The sequence below is a fragment of the Engystomops pustulosus genome, chromosome 6 (genome assembly GCF_040894005.1).
Source record: "Engystomops pustulosus chromosome 6, aEngPut4.maternal, whole genome shotgun sequence".
NCBI classification, from domain to species: domain Eukaryota; kingdom Metazoa; phylum Chordata; class Amphibia; order Anura; family Leptodactylidae; genus Engystomops; species Engystomops pustulosus.
Window position 1 is genome coordinate 14,799,218 of NC_092416.1, and position 19,839 is coordinate 14,819,056.

General features: G+C 42.8%; 1 long non-coding RNA gene across 1 annotated transcript in view; it reads left to right on the plus strand.

Annotated features, from left to right (window-relative positions):
- Positions 1-5,091: 5,091 nt before the first annotated feature.
- The window catches only part of LOC140066209 (uncharacterized), a 33,170-nt gene continuing 18,422 nt past the window's right edge, over positions 5,092-19,839 (plus strand). The window contains exon 1 of the long non-coding RNA XR_011848163.1: positions 5,092-5,179. This is a non-coding gene — a long non-coding RNA (uncharacterized lncRNA). The remainder of the gene's footprint in view (positions 5,180-19,839) is intronic.

Consider the following 19,839-nt stretch of genomic DNA (forward strand, 5'->3'; position numbering starts at 1 on the left):
CCCTTACAGCTAAGTTATGTGACTTTATACTGACTTCATTCTATTTCCCATATTAAAAGGTTACTGATCTCCTACAGTAGAGGGGACAGGTCTGGCAGGTGGCATCATAAATCTCTGAATGGCCAAAGTTATTAAGATGCTTAAATTTGAAGAAGTCAAAGGAGATCAATATGTTGTAGAGGAGTTTGTTGGCCTCTGGACTTGTGGTCCCGTTAACAGCAATGACCACTGTCATCTCTGTAGTTATTTCGCTGCTTACAGTAGCATTTATTATTATTAAACACCTTTGGCCTGATTTATCACTATTCAATAATTGTTTTCTGTATATGTTATATTTTTTCTAGAAAACAATGGGGGATATTTATAAGGACCTCTGCGCACCGCCAGTGGCGCAGAGGCCCTGAAATAATCGCAAATGCTAGCTTATTGCTATCTTTTGCGATTATTTGCCAAGATCCGCCACCTTCACGCCAGTGGGGCGTGAGAGGGCGTGAAGGGGGGGCACGGCCGGCTGAGCGGAGGGCGTGGCCGGACGGTAGTGGGCCTGCTGCTGCCGGCAACTTTTCATACGTGAAAAGTTGCCGGCTGCGTTCTTTTTCTACGCCAGGCCCTGATACATCAAGAGGGAGATGCCTCTTGATGTATCGGGCTGCGAATTTGCAGTGGCGGGACAGGAGCGCCAGCTTATGATAAATATCCCCCAATGTCTTTAAAGTAAAACTAGACAACACTTATTTTGTGTTGATTGCTAGATGTGCTAGATGTGCTAGAAGAAACCACTGCAGGAACAAATACTTTGGGTCTATCTGCACCGATGCAAAGCATCCATGATGTCCTCCTGACTTAGACCATTGTGTGTCTTCTCCTGCTGGACGTCTTCTTCTATCACTCGTTATGATTCTTGGTGAATAGGGGAATAATAAATGACAGATATTGGTAGTATGGAATATTTTTTCTGTTGTTCTCATTGTCAGCGTCTTGTACAAAACACATTGGCCGGAAATTATCCAAGCGATGAAGTCAAACATTTACTATACTTCTCCTACTTTATTCTTGTTTTGTGATTTGTTTCCACATTTCAAAATTACTCCAGTCAAATTGAATCAAATAAAAAGTAATGATTGACCTTTTATTTTTTGTGTTGAGTATTTTAGCATTAATATCTTAATTGTACAAATGATATCACATCAATATGAAGACATCAAGTCCTTCATATATCTATAGGAGGAAAGTCATGAAGGGGTTGTACGGAGAAGCACCTTATAACATCACTGATTGTCGCATGTAACTGCCACAGTCAGTGCTCCTGTCACAGCATTTAACCTGTTAAGTTCGACCGTGGCCCCTAAAAGCACTTGTCAGCACCATCCACACCACCAATTGGGGGACGGGCCGATTCGACTGATTCGGACTGAACGCGGGATTTTACATTCAAATTGTGTCGCAATCCCAATGCACTCTCAGTGAACTACAGCGGACGGATAAGTAAATGGGCCCCATTGTCTCTACCACAGATAGGATACAATTCCTAAATAAGTTCTGTGTCCATATGTGTCTAAAACCAAGAAGACCTATGACTAATAAAAAACACTGCCAGCATCCCCTAGAGGTAACGAGCATGATGATTGGACACTGATTGCTCCTGTACACACTGTTAGTACTTGCAATTAAGGTTGGGGCCTCGCTGTACATGGCAAAGCTATTTGGGTCTTGTAATATTGGGTGGTGTCATGTCTATCCCAACCACTCGGATCCCTCTTGTTTGCCCTGCATGGAATTGTCCGTAATGTGCAGCCACTTGGAAAGTACCTTACCTTTGCAGAATTCCTAGTACTCGAAAGGTGTTGTTGCACTCTTTTTCTCAGTTCTCGTGTCGTTTGCCCGATCTACATCTTCTGACAGGGACATATTAGGACACAAATTACATTTCTTGTTTTGCAATTGATAAATTCCCATAATGGAAAGATCCTTTCTTTCTTTTTGTGATAAGTCATGGTTTCTCGGTGATAAAAGTATGGAGGCAGGTTTCGGCTCTCAAAATGTTCCAATTGTTATCCAAGATATTTCTGATGTCATCCCACTGATTATTATAGGTGGTTGTTATCCCAGCCTTGAATCCTGTAGATTTTTCTTGTGTCTGTAAATAGTCCTCCCTTTCACTATGAGTAGCTCTCAATTAAGCTCTAGAAATAGTCTTCCTAGGATAACCCCTGTTTCTGAACCGTTGGGGGTTGTTGAGGGTCTTGCTGGAGGGTTGGCAGAGGTAAGACTCTAGCCGTCGTCCTAACCGTGGAGGTCCAGTGTCGTAGGGAGAGGCTGCGTGTTGCGAGCTGGCAGTGGCGTGATCTGGAGACATTTACCTCTGCCAACCCTCCTGCAAGACCCTCAACAACACCCCCCCCCCCCCGCTTGCAGTCTCTGACCTGATGAAGACGCAGATACGGTGTTGAAATGTCAAAATTAATAAATATTAATAAAATTCCTATTACTTCACATTGGATGTAGCACGTCAATCTATGCTACCCCGCACTTTTTGCTCTTTGCTCTTTATTGGCATAGGAGGGTGCACATCATTCAACCATTAATATTTTAGCTCAAAAATAAAGTAACTCTGTCTGAGTACGAATTCCATAAGTTCTAAAAGAACGGAGTTATGTCTGCCATCCATAGTACAAATGCTGCGTTTATACCATCATGATGTGCAATGTTCTTTGCATGTTCTCTCTAGTGACTTTCCAGACAAGCCCCACATTTATCAAAAACGGTGCAGTTTGTACTATGTGCAGTTTGCCTGTGTAGGGGACAGAGGGCGCCAGACTCACAAAATGTGTCACACGTCCTTCATAAATCTAGCACCCCCTGCACTGCTCGGGCAGAAAACTTATTCCCTCTATGTGTAGAGGCAGGGTCATTCCCTTTATGATCACATTTAGAAGATTGGAAAACGTTTTCCCGTTGTCTGTGACTGTTCCTTCCCGAGCAGGTGCCATTGTCTCACATAAGATCCTCCCATGTCCCGGCCATAAAACCTACAAGTTCTTCTATCACCTCAATCACTTTCCATAGGTCAGAACAACCTCCAGGAGCTGAACAATGACTCTCATCATCACATCTCTAACTCTGCTCTGGGCTCTGGCAGCAGCAGGTAAGTTTTAGAAAAAAATCATTACAGATAAGTTTTATTTGTTTTTTTTTTAAATAACATAACTTTTTTGTGCGTTTGTGTGATGTGGAGAATCTTTCTTTCCTTTACTTTGCAGGACTTCTGCCGGATGAAGTGGGCTTGAAAATAGAAAACCAAAAGCTACAGGTTAACGGTAATTAGAGCAATTACATGTATTGTATGAACAAATTTAAAATTACATTTTTATGATGATGGGAACACCTTAATTCAGCCAAAATGGAGGGCTGCTTATAAACATCTCTATGTACACGAGTTACCATATGCACTGAAGTATATGCCAACCCGAATATAAGCCGAGATTCTTTATTTTATCATAAAAACTCGGAAAACATACTGGGGCAAATTTACTTAAGTGCCCAATTTCGTTCATGTGTTTCTTCCCCGCTCAGGTCCGGCAGAGTTTACCATCTTCTTCCTGGTGCATGTAAGTGCATTGGTTGTGACACAATTTTAATCTTAAATTCCTCTCTCAGCCCAAATCAGTCGGGCTGAGAGATTTGGCGCAGCTGCGACAAAATCCAATCGCGTGTGAGCCAATCCCCTTCTAATTACCTGTCAAAGTGGCGCAAATCCCAAAAACGTCGGAAAGTCCAACGGTATGCAATTCGTGGACCCTTAGTAAATACGCCCCATTGACTTCAGTACAAGACTAGGGTGGAAATGCTTGGTCACAGCCTCCCCCACTAATGAAAAGTCCAGCTGCCTCCCCCAGTAAAGTAATTCCCAGCAGCCTCCCCTAGTAATAAAATACCCAACAGTAATAAAATGTCAAGCACCCTTCTACAGCAATGAAATGCGCAGCAGCCTTCCCTTACCATTGAAATGTCCAGCGGCTTCCCCAAGGAGTGAAATACCCAGCAGCCTCCCCAGTAATAAAATGTCCAGCACCTTCCTACAGCAATGAAATGTCCGCCAGCTTCCCCAGTAATGAAATGCACAGCAACCTCCCCCAGTAATAAAAGGTCCAGCACCCTCCTACAGCAATGATATACCCAGCAGCCTCCCCCATTAATGAAATATCTAGCAGCCTCCTACAGAAATGAAATACCCAGCAGCCTCCCCCAGTAATGAAATGTCCAGCAGCCTCCCCCAGTGATGAAATGTCCAGCATCATACTACTGAAATGAAATACCCAGCAGCCTCCTACAGCAATGAAATGTCCAGCACCATCCTACAGAAATGAAATACCCAGCAGCCTCCCACAGCAATGAAATGTCCAGCAGCCTCCTACAGCAATGAAATGTCCAGCATCATCCTACAGAAATGAAATACCCAGCACCATCCTACAGAAATGAAATACCCAGCAGCCTCCCCCAGTAATGAAATGTCCAGCAGCCTCCTACAGCAATGAAATGTCCAGCAGCCTCCTACAGCAATGAAATGTCCAGCAGCCTCCTACAACAATGAAATGTCCAGCAGCCTCCTACAGCAATGAAATGTCCAGCACCATCCTACAGAAATGAAATACCCAGCAGCCTCCCCCAGTAATGAAATGTCCAGCAGCCTCCTACAACAATGAAATGTCCAGCAGCCTCCCCCAGCAATAAAATGTCCAGCACCATCCTATAGAAATGAAATACCCAGCAACAGACCCTAATTATATAAAAAATAACCTTAGTACTTACATCCAGTGCTCCCTGCAGCTCCTCTTCCCTCTGGACTTCATGTGTCACAGTGTGGGTAGAGGCGGATGTGACTCATCTCTGTCTATGGTGCTACACATGAAGCTGAGAGAAAAGAGGAGCTGCGGGAGCAAGTCCAAAGTTTATTTTTTATATATAATGAGGGTGTTGCGTAGACTGCCTGATAAATCTCGGCCAATGTGCTAAGAAATAGCGTAATAAATCATGAATTTGCTAATTATGGGAATTATTTTATTTGCAGAAATTTCCCTAAGTTGTATATATTGTGAATCTGATTCCTTGGCTTGTACTGCTATCTCCCTGCCTTGTTTTGAAGAACATGTGTGCGGTTCTGAATTCTCATATGATACAGGTAAGTTCTATGATGCAAGAGAAGCCGTTACCTCTCCTTACTGTGATGTCTCCAGTCCAGACAACGCTCTGTGAGATAAACCTTCTGTAGTCAAGGCTGATACATGTTACCTGCACTGACACATTGTAGTGGTCATTTAAAACATCACTGCTTGGAACACAGTGCACACAATAGTGGGGACTACTTTTTTTTTTTAATTGACACTATACATATATAATCATGAATGCAAAACACATACTTTTAAAGCTTGAATTAACAGACCAGAGCATCTGTGGTATACAGCGTTCACCGACCCTCCTTTCCTGGATTACCAGTAATACGTGATTACTTAAAGGGAACCTGTCACCAGGAGAGCCATTTTTAGCTCTCCCCCAGACCCCACAGAGCATAGTACATACACTGCCAAAGTGTTTTTGTATTAAAAATTGGTTTTACAGAAGAAAAGATCTGTTATATTGTACCTTTCATTAGCATCTGCTGTGTGACTAGGCAGTTTCCCACTGGGAGGGGCTGGAAAGGATCCCTCTTTATAACATTCTGGAGTATATGCAAATTGCCATTATAAAACCTGATGCAGGAGACTTTGTAAACATTAACATTTGTATCATTCTCAAAACTTGTGGCCATGACTGTATACAATGATATATTACCGCTCAGATAAATTTACAAAAAATGACCTTGAGGTTCTTAGTTACATTTTGATCAAATTGCATAAGCCACTTAAAGGGGTTCTCTGGAGGTGGAAAAACATGGCTGCAGTCTTCCAAAAACAGCACCTCACCTGACCATGGGTAGTGTGTGGTATTGCAACTAAGCTCCATTCATTTCTATACAGCTGAGCTGCAGTACCGGCAGTAACCATAGTCGGGTGTGGTGCTGTTTTCGGAAGACTGCAGCCATGTTTTTCCACCTCCTGAGAACCCCTTTAACTCTTCACGGTGACATTGTTGTTGTGGGTCCCTACTCTATAAGGTGCGGCATCACCATGGCGTCCACTGCCGCTGCGGGAGAGCACCGGCAGGAACCAAGACCTTGTTGCCTCCCAGCACCCATACTGACATGCATAGCACCCATGGCTCTGGGCCCCTAGTGCCCACCACATCACACCACAGAAGCAGTAGATAGCCATGTAATACTGCACCATGTGAACAGGAATTAGATACTCACAGTGTGTGAACAGGTCTTAAATACTCACTGTTCCATGTGGTATAAGGCGCTAGCTGAGAGGAAGTAGACGGCCCCTATATGCACTCTCCTGCTAATTTAAAAACACCTGGGGAACACACATGGGGAAAGGAAAGAACTGGACCTCACATGCACGCACTATACAGTGATGTATTTCCACTAGGATACATTTACAAAACTAATTTGAGGTTCTTAGTTACATTTTAATCTCTTCACAGTGACCAGGGCCGATTCTAGCATATTTGCTGCCTGAGGCGAATATTAAAATGCTGCCCCCCCCCCCACTCCCTGTTAAGTAAATCCTTAAACTTTACTAACAATTAACAACCCTACAGACAGCTCCCTGACACTGTGTGACTGACTACATGATCTGAGAGGCATTAGTGGCATCTAGTACCTTCCATCAGGAGGACTTTATTCCGGGTTCTCCAATCCATGACGTATCACGGCTGAATTCACGGTCGGATATCTTCAGCTCCGTGCAGCATCTCCACCCGGCGTCCCTAAAAATACCACAGTCACTTACAGTATGAAGTCTCCTGGATAACAACACTGTGCTCCTAAATAATATATACCCCTCACAACACAACTGACCGCACACTACCCCACATATAACACATCCCTTCATTATATAGGGATAAAATCTTGCCCCACATATACAGCCCCCTCCCAGCTTAGTAATATACTGTATCCCATATACAGCCCCTGCAGCTAAGTAATATACTGTACCCCATATACAGTCCCCTCCCAGCTTAGTAATATACTGTATCCCATATACAGCCCCTGCAGCTAAGTAATATACTGTACCCCATATACAGTCCCCTCCCAGCTTAGTAATATACTGTATCCCATATACAGCCCCTGCAGCTAAGTAATATACTGTACCCCATATACAGTCCCCTCCCAGCTTAGTAATATACTGTATCCCATATACAGCCCCTGCAGCTTAGTAATATACTGTACCCCATATACAGCCCCCCCCAGCTTAGTAATATACTGTATCCCATATACAGCCCCCCCCCCAGCTTAGTAATATACTGTATCCCATATACATCCCCCAGCTTAGTAATATACTGTATGCCATATACAGCCCCCCAGCTTAGTAATATACTGTATGCCATATACAGCCCCCCAGCTTAGTAATATACTGTATCCCATATACAGCCCCCCAGCTTAGTAATATACTGTATCCCATATACATCCTCCCAGCTTAGTAATATACTGTATCCCATATACAGCCCCCCAGCTTAGTAATATACTGTATCCCATATACAGCCCCCCAGCTTAGTAATATACTGTATCCCATATACATCCCCCAGCTTAGTAATATACTGTATCCCATATACATCCCCCAGCTTAGTAATATACTGTACCCCATATACATCCCCCAGCTTAGTAATATACTGTATCCCATATACAGCCCCCCCAGCTTAGTAATATACTGTATCCCATATACAGCCCCCCCCCAGCTTAGTAATATACTGTACCCCATATACATCCCCCAGCTTAGTAATATACTGTATCCCATATACATCCCTCAGCTTAGTAATATACTGTATCCCATATACATCCCTCAGCTTAGTAATATACTGTACCCCATATACATCCCCCAGCTTAGTAATATACTGTATCCCATATACATCCCTCAGCTTAGTAATATACTGTACCCCATATACAGCCCCCCCAGCTTAGTAATATACTGTATCCCATATACAGCCCCCCAGCTTAGTAATATACTGTATCCCATATACATCCCCCGGCTTAGTAATATACTGTATCCCATATACAGCCCCCCAGCTTAGTAATATACTGTATCCCATATACAGCCTCCCAGCTTAGTAATATACTGTATCCCATATACATCCCCCGGCTTAGTAATATACTGTATCCCATATACAGCCCCCCAGCTTAGTAATATACTGTATCCCATATACAGCCTCCCAGCTTAGTAATATACTGTATCCCATATACATCCCCCCAGCTTAGTAATATACTGTATCCCATATACATCCCCCCAGCTTAGTAATATACTGTACCCCATATACAGCCCCCCAGCTTAGTAATATACTGTATCCCATATACAGCCCCCAGCTTAGTAATATACTGTATCCCATATACAGCCCCCCAGCTTAGTAATATACTGTATCCCATATACAGCTCCCCAGCTTAGTAATATACTGTACCCCATATACAGCCCCCCAGCTTAGTAATATACTGTACCCCATATACAGCCCCCAGCTTAGTAATATACTGTATCCCATATACAGCCCCCCAGCTTAGTAATATACTGTACCCCATATACATCCTCCCAGCTTAGTAATATACTGTATCCCATATACAGCCCCCCAGCTTAGTAATATACTGTATCCCATATACATCCCCCAGCTTAGTAATATACTGTATCCCATATACAGCCCTCCAGCTTAGTAATATACTGTATCCCATATACATCCCCCCAGCTTAGTAATATACTGTATCCCATATACAGCCCCAGCTTAGTAATATACTGTATCCCATATACATCCCCCCAGCTTAGTAATATACTGTATCCCATATACAGCCCCTCCAGCTTAGTAATATACTGTATCCCATATACAGCCCCCCAGCTTAGTAATATACTGTATCCCATATACAGCCCCCCAGCTTATTAATATACTGTATCCCATATACAGCCCCCCAGCTTAGTAATATACTGTATCCCATATACAGCCCCCCAGCTTAGTAATATACTGTACCCCATATACATCCTCCCAGCTTAGTAATAAACTGTATCCCATATACAGCCCTCCCAGCTTAGTAATATACTGTATCCCATATACCTCCCCCCAGCTTAGTGATATACTGTATCCCATATACAGCCCCCCAGCTTATTAATATACTGTATCCCATATACAGCCCCCCAGCTTAGTAATATACTGTATCCCATATACAGCCCCCCAGCTTAGTAATATACTGTACCCCATATACAGCCCCCCAGCTTAGTAATATACTGTATCCCATATACAGCCCCCCAGCTTAGTAATATACTGTACCCCATATACAGCCCCCCAGCTTAGTAATATACTGTATCCCATATACATCCCCCCAGCTTAGTAATATACTGTATCCAATATACATCCTCCCCAGCTTAGTAATATACTGTACCCCATATACATCCCCAGCTTAGTAATATACTGTATCCCATATACAGCCCCCCAGCTTAGTAATATACTGTACCCCATATACAGCCCCTGCAGCTTAGTAATATACTGTACCCCATATACAGCCCCTGCAGCTTAGTAATATACTGTATCCCATATACAGCCCCCCAGCTTAGTAATATACTGTATCCCATATACAGCCCCCCAGCTTAGTAATATACTGTATCCCATATACAGCCCCCCAGCTTAGTAATATACTGTATCCCATATACAGCCCCCAGCTTAGTAATATACTGTACCCCATATACATCCCCCCAGCTTAGTAATATACTGTATCCCATATACAGCCCCCCAGCTTAGTAATATACTGTATCCCATATACATACCCCAGCTTAGTGATATACTGTATCCCATATACAGCCCCCCAGCTTAGGAATATACTGTATCCCATATACAGCCCCCCAGCTTAGTAATATACTGTATCCCATATACAGCCCCCCAGCTTAGTAATATACTGTACCCCATATACAGCCCCCCCCAGCTTAGTAATATACTGTATCCCATATTTAGCCCCCAGCTTAGTAATATACTGTATCCCATATACATCCTCCCAGCTTAGTAATATACTGTACCCCATATACAGCCCCCCAGCTTAGTAATATACTGTATCCCATATACAGCCCCCCAGCTTAGTAATATACTGTACCCCATATACAGCCCCCCAGCTTAGTAATATACTGTATCCCATATACATCCCCCCAGCTTAGTAATATACTGTATCCCATATACATCCTCCCCAGCTTAGTAATATACTGTACCCCATATACATCCCCAGCTTAGTAATATACTGTACCCCATATACAGCCCCCCAGCTTAGTAATATACTGTACCCCATATACAGCCCCTGCAGCTTAGTAATATACTGTACCCCATATACAGCCCCTGCAGCTTAGTAATATACTGTATCCCATATACCTCCCCCCAGCTTAGTAATATACTGTATCCCATATACAGCCCCCCAGCTTAGTAATATACTGTATCCCATATACAGCCCCCAGCTTAGTAATATACTGTATCCCATATACCTCCCCCCAGCTTAGTAATATACTGTATCCCATATACAGCCCCCCAGCTTAGTAATATACTGTATCCCATATACAGCCCCCAGCTTAGTAATATACTGTATCCCATATACATCCCCCAGCTTAGTAATATACTGTACCCCATATACATCCCCCCAGCTTAGTAATATGCTGTACCCCATATACATCCTCCCAGCTTAGTAATATACTGTACCCCATATACATCCCCCCAGCTTAGTAATATACTGTATCCCATATACAGCCCCCCAGCTTAGTAATATACTGTATCCCATATACATCCCCCCAGCTTAGTTATATACTGTATCCCATATACATCCCCCCAGCTTAGTTATATACTGTACCCCATATACATCCTCCCAGCTTAGTAATATGCTGTACCCCATATACATCCCCCCAGCTTAGTAATATACTGTACCCCATATACATCCCCCCAGCTTAGTAATATACTGTATCCCATATACAGCCCCCCAGCTTAGTAATATACTGTATCCCATATACATCCACCCAGCTTAGTAATATACTGTATCCCATATACATCCCCCAGCTTAGTAATATACTGTATCCCATATACATCCCCCAGCTTAGTAATATACTGTATCCCATATACATCCCCCCAGCTTAGTAATATACTGTATCCCATATACATCCACCCAGCTTAGTAATATACTGTATCCCATATACATCCCCCAGCTTAGTAATATACTGTATCCCATATACATCCCCCAGCTTAGTAATATACTGTATCCCATATACATCCCCCCAGCTTAGTAATATACTGTATCCCATATACATCCCCCCAGCTTAGTAATATGCTGTACCCCATATACATCCTCCCAGCTTAGTAATATACTTTATCCCATATACATACCCCAGCTTAGTGATATACTGTATCCCATATACAGCCCCCCAGCTTAGGAATATACTGTATCCCATATACAGCCCCCCAGCTTAGTAATATACTGTATCCCATATACAGCCCCCCAGCTTAGTAATATACTGTACCCCATATACAGCCCCCCCCAGCTTAGTAATATACTGTATCCCATATTTAGCCCCCAGCTTAGTAATATACTGTATCCCATATACATCCTCCCAGCTTAGTAATATACTGTACCCCATATACAGCCCCCCTGCTTAGTAATATACTGTATCCCATATACAGCCCCCCAGCTTAGTAATATACTGTATCCCATATACAGCCCCCCAGCTTAGTAATATACTGTATCCCATATACATCCCCCAGCTTAGTAATATACTGTATCCCATATACAACCCCCAGCTTAGTTATATACTGTATCCCATATACAGCCCCCCAGCTTAGTAATATACTGTACCCCATATACAGCCCCCCAGCTTAGTAATATACTGTACCCCATATACAGCCCCCCAGCTTAGTTATATACTGTATCCCATATACAGCCCCCCAGCTTAGTAATATACTGTATCCCATATACATCCCCCAGCTTAGTAATATACTGTATCCCATATACATCCCCCAGCTTAGTAATATACTGTACCCCATATACAACCCCCCAGCTTAGTTATATACTGTATCCCATATACATCCCCCAGCTTAGTAATATACTGTATCCCATATACATCCCCCAGCTTAGTTATATACTGTATCCCATATACAGCCCCCCCAGCTTAGTAATATACTGTATCCCATATACAGCCCCCCCAGCTTAGTAATATACTGTATCCCATACACAGCCCCCCAGCTTAGTAATATACTGTATCCCATATACAGCCCCCAGCTTAGTAATATACTGTACCCCATATACAGCCCCCCAGCTTAGTAATATACTGTATCCCATATACATCCCCCAGCTTAGTAATATACTGTATCCCATATACATCCCCCAGCTTAGTTATATACTGTATCCCATATACAGCCCCCCCAGCTTAGTAATATACTGTATCCCATATACAGCCCCCCCAGCTTAGTAATATACTGTATCCCATATACAGCCCCCCAGCTTAGTAATATACTGTATCCCATATACAGCCCCCAGCTTAGTAATATACTGTACCCCATATACAGCCCCCCAGCTTAGTAATATACTGTATCCCATATACAGCCCCCCCAGCTTAGTAATATACTGTATCCCATATACATCCCCCAGCTTAGTAATATACTGTATCCCATATACATCCCCCAGCTTAGTAATATACTGTATCCCATATACATCCCCCAGCTTAGTTATATACTGTATCCCATATACAGCCCCCAGCTTAGTAATATACTGTATCCCATATACAGCCCCCACAGCTTAGTTATATATTGTACCCGATATACAGCCCCCCAGCTTAGTAATATACTGTATCCCATATACAGCCCCCCCTGCTTAGTAATATACTGTACCCGATATACATCCCCCCAGCTTAGTAATATACTGTATCCCATATACAGCCCCCCAGCTTAGTAATATACTGTATCCCATATACAGCCCCCCAGCTTAGTAATATACTGTATCCCATATACAGCCCCCAGCTTAGTAATATACTGTACCCCATATACATCCCCCCAGCTTAGTAATATCCTGTATCCCATATACAGCCCTCACAGCTTAGTTATATACTGTACCCCATATACATCCTCCCAGCTTAGTAATATGCTGTACCCCATATACATCCCCCCAGCTTAGTAATATACTGTACCCCATATACATCCCCCCAGCTTAGTAATATACTGTATCCCATATACAGCCCCCCAGCTTAGTAATATACTGTATCCCATATACATCCACCCAGCTTAGTAATATACTGTATCCCATATACATCCCCCAGCTTAGTAATATACTGTATCCCATATACATCCCCCAGCTTAGTAATATACTGTATCCCATATACAGCCCCCCAGCTTAGTAATATACTGTATCCCATATACATCCCCCCAGCTTAGTAATATGCTGTACCCCATATACATCCTCCCAGCTTAGTAATATACTGTATCCCATATACATACCCCAGCTTAGTGATATACTGTATCCCATATACAGCCCCCCAGCTTAGGAATATACTGTATCCCATATACAGCCCCCCAGCTTAGTAATATACTGTATCCCATATACAGCCCCCCAGCTTAGTAATATACTGTACCCCATATACAGCCCCCCCCAGCTTAGTAATATACTGTATCCCATATTTAGCCCCCAGCTTAGTAATATACTGTATCCCATATACATCCTCCCAGCTTAGTAATATACTGTACCCCATATACAGCCCCCCAGCTTAGTAATATACTGTATCCCATATACAGCCCCCCAGCTTAGTAATATACTGTATCCCATATACAGCCCCCCAGCTTAGTAATATACTGTATCCCATATACATCCCCCAGCTTAGTAATATACTGTATCCCATATACATCCCCCAGCTTAGTTATATACTGTATCCCATATACAGCCCCCCAGCTTAGTAGTATACTGTACCCCATATACAGCCCCCCAGCTTAGTAATATACTGTACCCCATATACAGCCCCCCAGCTTAGTTATATACTGTATCCCATATACAGCCCCCCAGCTTAGTAATATACTGTATCCCATATACATCCCCCAGCTTAGTAATATACTGTATCCCATATACAGCCCCCAGCTTAGTAATATACTGTATCCCATATACATCCCCCAGCTTAGTAATATACTGTACCCCATATACAACCCCCCAGCTTAGTTATATACTGTATCCCATATACATCCCCCAGCTTAGTAATATACTGTATCCCATATACATCCCCCAGCTTAGTTATATACTGTATCCCATATACAGCCCCCCCAGCTTAGTAATATACTGTATCCCATATACAGCCCCCCCAGCTTAGTAATATACTGTATCCCATATACAGCCCCCCAGCTTAGTAATATACTGTATCCCATATACAGCCCCCAGCTTAGTAATATACTGTACCCCATATACAGCCCCCCAGCTTAGTAATATACTGTATCCCATATACATCCCCCAGCTTAGTAATATACTGTATCCCATATACATCCCCCAGCTTAGTTATATACTGTATCCCATATACAGCCCCCCCAGCTTAGTAATATACTGTATCCCATATACAGCCCCCCCAGCTTAGTAATATACTGTATCCCATATACAGCCCCCCAGCTTAGTAATATACTGTATCCCATATACAGCCCCCAGCTTAGTAATATACTGTACCCCATATACAGCCCCCCAGCTTAGTAATATACTGTATCCCATATACATCCCCCAGCTTAGTAATATACTGTATCCCATATACATCCCCCAGCTTAGTTATATACTGTATCCCATATACAGCCCCCAGCTTAGTAATATACTGTATCCCATATACAGCCCCCCCAGCTTAGTAATATACTGTACCCGATATACAGCCCCCCAGCTTAGTAATATACTGTATCCCATATACAGCCCCCCCAGCTTAGTAATATACTGTACCCGATATACATCCCCCCAGCTTAGTAATATACTGTATCCCATATACAGCCCCCCAGCTTAGTAATATACTGTATCCCATATACAGCCCCCCAGCTTAGTAATATACTGTATCCCATATACAGCCCCCAGCTTAGTAATATACTGTACCCCATATACATCCCCCCAGCTTAGTAATATCCTGTATCCCATATACAGCCCTCACAGCTTAGTTATATACTGTATCCCATATACATCCTCCCAGCTTAGTAATATACTGTACCCCATATACAGCCCCCCAGCTTAGTAATATACTGTATCCCATATACAGCCCCCCAGCTTAGTAATATACTGTATCCCATATACAGCCCCCAGCTTAGTAATATACTGTATCCCATATACAGCCCCCCCAGCTTAGTAATATACTGTATCCCATATACAGCCCCCCCAGCTTAGTAATATACTGTACCCGATATACAGCCCCCCAGCTTAGTAATATACTGTATCCCATATACAGCCCCCCCAGCTTAGTAATATACTGTACCCGATATACATCCCCCCAGCTTAGTAATATACTGTATCCCATATACAGCCCCCCAGCTTAGTAATATACTGTATCCCATATACAGCCCCCCAGCTTAGTAATATTCTGTATCCCATATACAGCCCCCAGCTTAGTAATATACTGTACCCCATATACATCCCCCCAGCTTAGTAATATACTGTATCCCATATACAGCCCCCCAGCTTAGTAATATACTGTATCCCATATACATCCCCCAGCTTAGTAATATACTGTATCCCATATACATCCCCCCAGCTTAGTAATATACTGTATCCCATATACAGCCCCCAGCTTAGTGATATACTGTATCCCATATACATCCCTCCAGCTTAGTGATATACTGTATCCCATATACAGCCTCCAGCTTAGTAATATACTGTATCCCATATACATCCCCCCAGCTTAGTAATATACTGTATCCCATATACAGCCTCCAGCTTAGTAATATACTGTACACCATATACAGCCCCAGCTTAGTAATATACTGTACCCCATATACATCCCCCCAGCTTAGTAATATACTGTATCCCATATACATCCCCCAGCTTAGTAATATACTGTATCCCATATACATCCCCCAGCTTAGTAATATACTGTATCCCATATACATCCCCCCAGCTTAGTTATATACTGTATCCCATATACAGCCCCCCAGCTTAGTAATATACTGTATCCCATATACATCCCCCAGCTTAGTTATATACTGTATCCCATATACAGCCCCCCAGCTTAGTAATATACTGTATCCCATATACAGCCCCCCAGCTTAGTAATATACTGTATCCCATATACAGCCCCCCAGCTTAGTAATATACTGTATCCCATATACATCCCCCAGCTTAGTAATATACTGTATCCCATATACATCCCCCAGCTTAGTTATATACTGTATCCCATATACAGCCCCCAGCTTAGTAATATACTGTATCCCATATACAGCCCCCCAGCTTAGTAATATACTGTACCCCATATACAGCCCCCCAGCTTAGTAATATACTGTATCCCTTATACAGCCCCCCAGCTTAGTAATATACTGTATCCCATATACATCCCCCCAGCTTAGTAATATACTGTATCCCATATACAGCCCCCCAGCTTAGTAATATACTGTATCCCATATACAGCCCCCCCCCCAGCTTAGTAATATACTGTATCCCATATACAGCCCCCCCAGCTTAGTAATATACTGTACCCTATATACAGCCCCCCAGCTTAGTAATATACTGTATCCCATATACAGCCCCCCCAGCTTAGTAATATACTGTACCCGATATACATCCCCCCAGCTTAGTAATATACTGTATCCCATATACAGCCCCCCAGCTTAGTAATATACTGTATCCCATATACAGCCCCCCAGCTTAGTAATATACTGTATCCCATATACAGCCCCCCAGCTTAGTAATATACTGTATCCCATATACATCCCCCAGCTTAGTAATATACTGTATCCCATATACAGCCCCTGCAGCTTAGTAATATACTGTATCCTATATACAGCCCCCCAGTTTAGTAATATACTGTATCCCATATACAGCCCCCCAGCTTAGTAATATACTGTATCCCATATACATCCCCCCAGCTTAGTAATATACTGTACCCCATATACATCCTCCCAGCTTAGTAATATACTGTATCCCATATACATCCCCCCAGCTTAGTAATACACTGTATCTCATATACAGCCCCCCAGCTTAGTAATATACTGTATCCCATATACAGCCCCCCAGCTTAGTAATATACTGTATCCCATATACAGCCCCCCAGCTTAGTAATATACTGTATCCCATATACAGCCCCCCTAGCTTAGTAATATACTGTATCCCATATACAGCCCCCCCAGCTTAGTAATAAACTGTATCCCATATACAGCCCTCCCAGCTTAGTAATATACTGTATCCCATATACCTCCCCCCAGCTTAGTGATATACTGTATCCCATATACAGCCCCCCAGCTTATTAATATACTGTATCCCATATACAGCCCCCCAGCTTAGTAATATACTGTATCCCATATACAGCCCCCCAGCTTAGTAATATACTGTACCCCATATACAGCCCCCCAGCTTAGTAATATACTGTATCCCATATACAGCCCCCCAGCTTAGTAATATACTGTACCCCATATACAGCCCCCCAGCTTAGTAATATACTGTATCCCATATACATCCCCCCAGCTTAGTAATATACTGTATCCAATATACATCCTCCCCAGCTTAGTAATATACTGTACCCCATATACATCCCCAGCTTAGTAATATACTGTACCCCATATACAGCCCCCCAGCTTAGTAATATACTGTACCCCATATACAGCCCCTGCAGCTTAGTAATATACTGTACCCCATATACAGCCCCTGCAGCTTAGTAATATACTGTATCCCATATACAGCCCCCCAGCTTAGTAATATACTGTATCCCATATACAGCCCCCCAGCTTAGTAATATACTGTATCCCATATACAGCCCCCCAGCTTAGTAATATACTGTATCCCATATACAGCCCCCAGCTTAGTAATATACTGTACCCCATATACATCCCCCCAGCTTAGTAATATACTGTATCCCATATACAGCCCCCCAGCTTAGTAATATACTGTATCCCATATACATACCCCAGCTTAGTGATATACTGTATCCCATATACAGCCCCCCAGCTTAGGAATATACTGTATCCCATATACAGCCCCCCAGCTTAGTAATATACTGTATCCCATATACAGCCCCCCAGCTTAGTAATATACTGTACCCCATATACAGCCCCCCCCAGCTTAGTAATATACTGTATCCCATATTTAGCCCCCAGCTTAGTAATATACTGTATCCCATATACATCCTCCCAGCTTAGTAATATACTGTACCCCATATACAGCCCCCCAGCTTAGTAATATACTGTATCCCATATACAGCCCCCCAGCTTAGTAATATACTGTACCCCATATACAGCCCCCCAGCTTAGTAATATACTGTATCCCATATACATCCCCCCAGCTTAGTAATATACTGTATCCCATATACATCCTCCCCAGCTTAGTAATATACTGTACCCCATATACATCCCCAGCTTAGTAATATACTGTACCCCATATACAGCCCCCCAGCTTAGTAATATACTGTACCCCATATACAGCCCCTGCAGCTTAGTAATATACTGTACCCCATATACAGCCCCTGCAGCTTAGTAATATACTGTATCCCATATACCTCCCCCCAGCTTAGTAATATACTGTATCCCATATACAGCCCCCAGCTTAGTAATATACTGTATCCCATATACCTCCCCCCAGCTTAGTAATATACTGTATCCCATATACAGCCCCCCAGCTTAGTAATATACTGTATCCCATATACAGCCCCCAGCTTAGTAATATACTGTATCCCATATACATCCCCCCAGCTTAGTAATATACTGTACCCCATATACATCCCCCCAGCTTAGTAATATGCTGTACCCCATATACATCCTCCCAGCTTAGTAATATACTGTACCCCATATACATCCCCCCAGCTTAGTAATATACTGTATCCCATATACAGCCCCCCAGCTTAGTAATATACTGTATCCCATATACATCCCCCCAGCTTAGTTATATACTGTATCCCATATACATCCCCCCAGCTTAGTTATATACTGTACCCCATATACATCCTCCCAGCTTAGTAATATGCTGTACCCCATATACATCCCCCCAGCTTAGTAATATACTGTACCCCATATACATCCCCCCAGCTTAGTAATATACTGTATCCCATATACAGCCCCCCAGCTTAGTAATATACTGTATCCCATATACATCCACCCAGCTTAGTAATATACTGTATCCCATATACATCCCCCAGCTTAGTAATATACTGTATCCCATATACATCCCCCAGCTTAGTAATATACTGTATCCCATATACATCCCCCCAGCTTAGTAATATACTGTATCCCATATACATCCACCCAGCTTAGTAATATACTGTATCCCATATACATCCCCCAGCTTAGTAATATACTGTATCCCATATACATCCCCCAGCTTAGTAATATACTGTATCCCATATACATCCCCCCAGCTTAGTAATATACTGTATCCCATATACATCCCCCCAGCTTAGTAATATGCTGTACCCCATATACATCCTCCCAGCTTAGTAATATACTGTATCCCATATACATACCCCAGCTTAGTGATATACTGTATCCCATATACAGCCCCCCAGCTTAGGAATATACTGTATCCCATATACAGCCCCCCAGCTTAGTAATATACTGTATCCC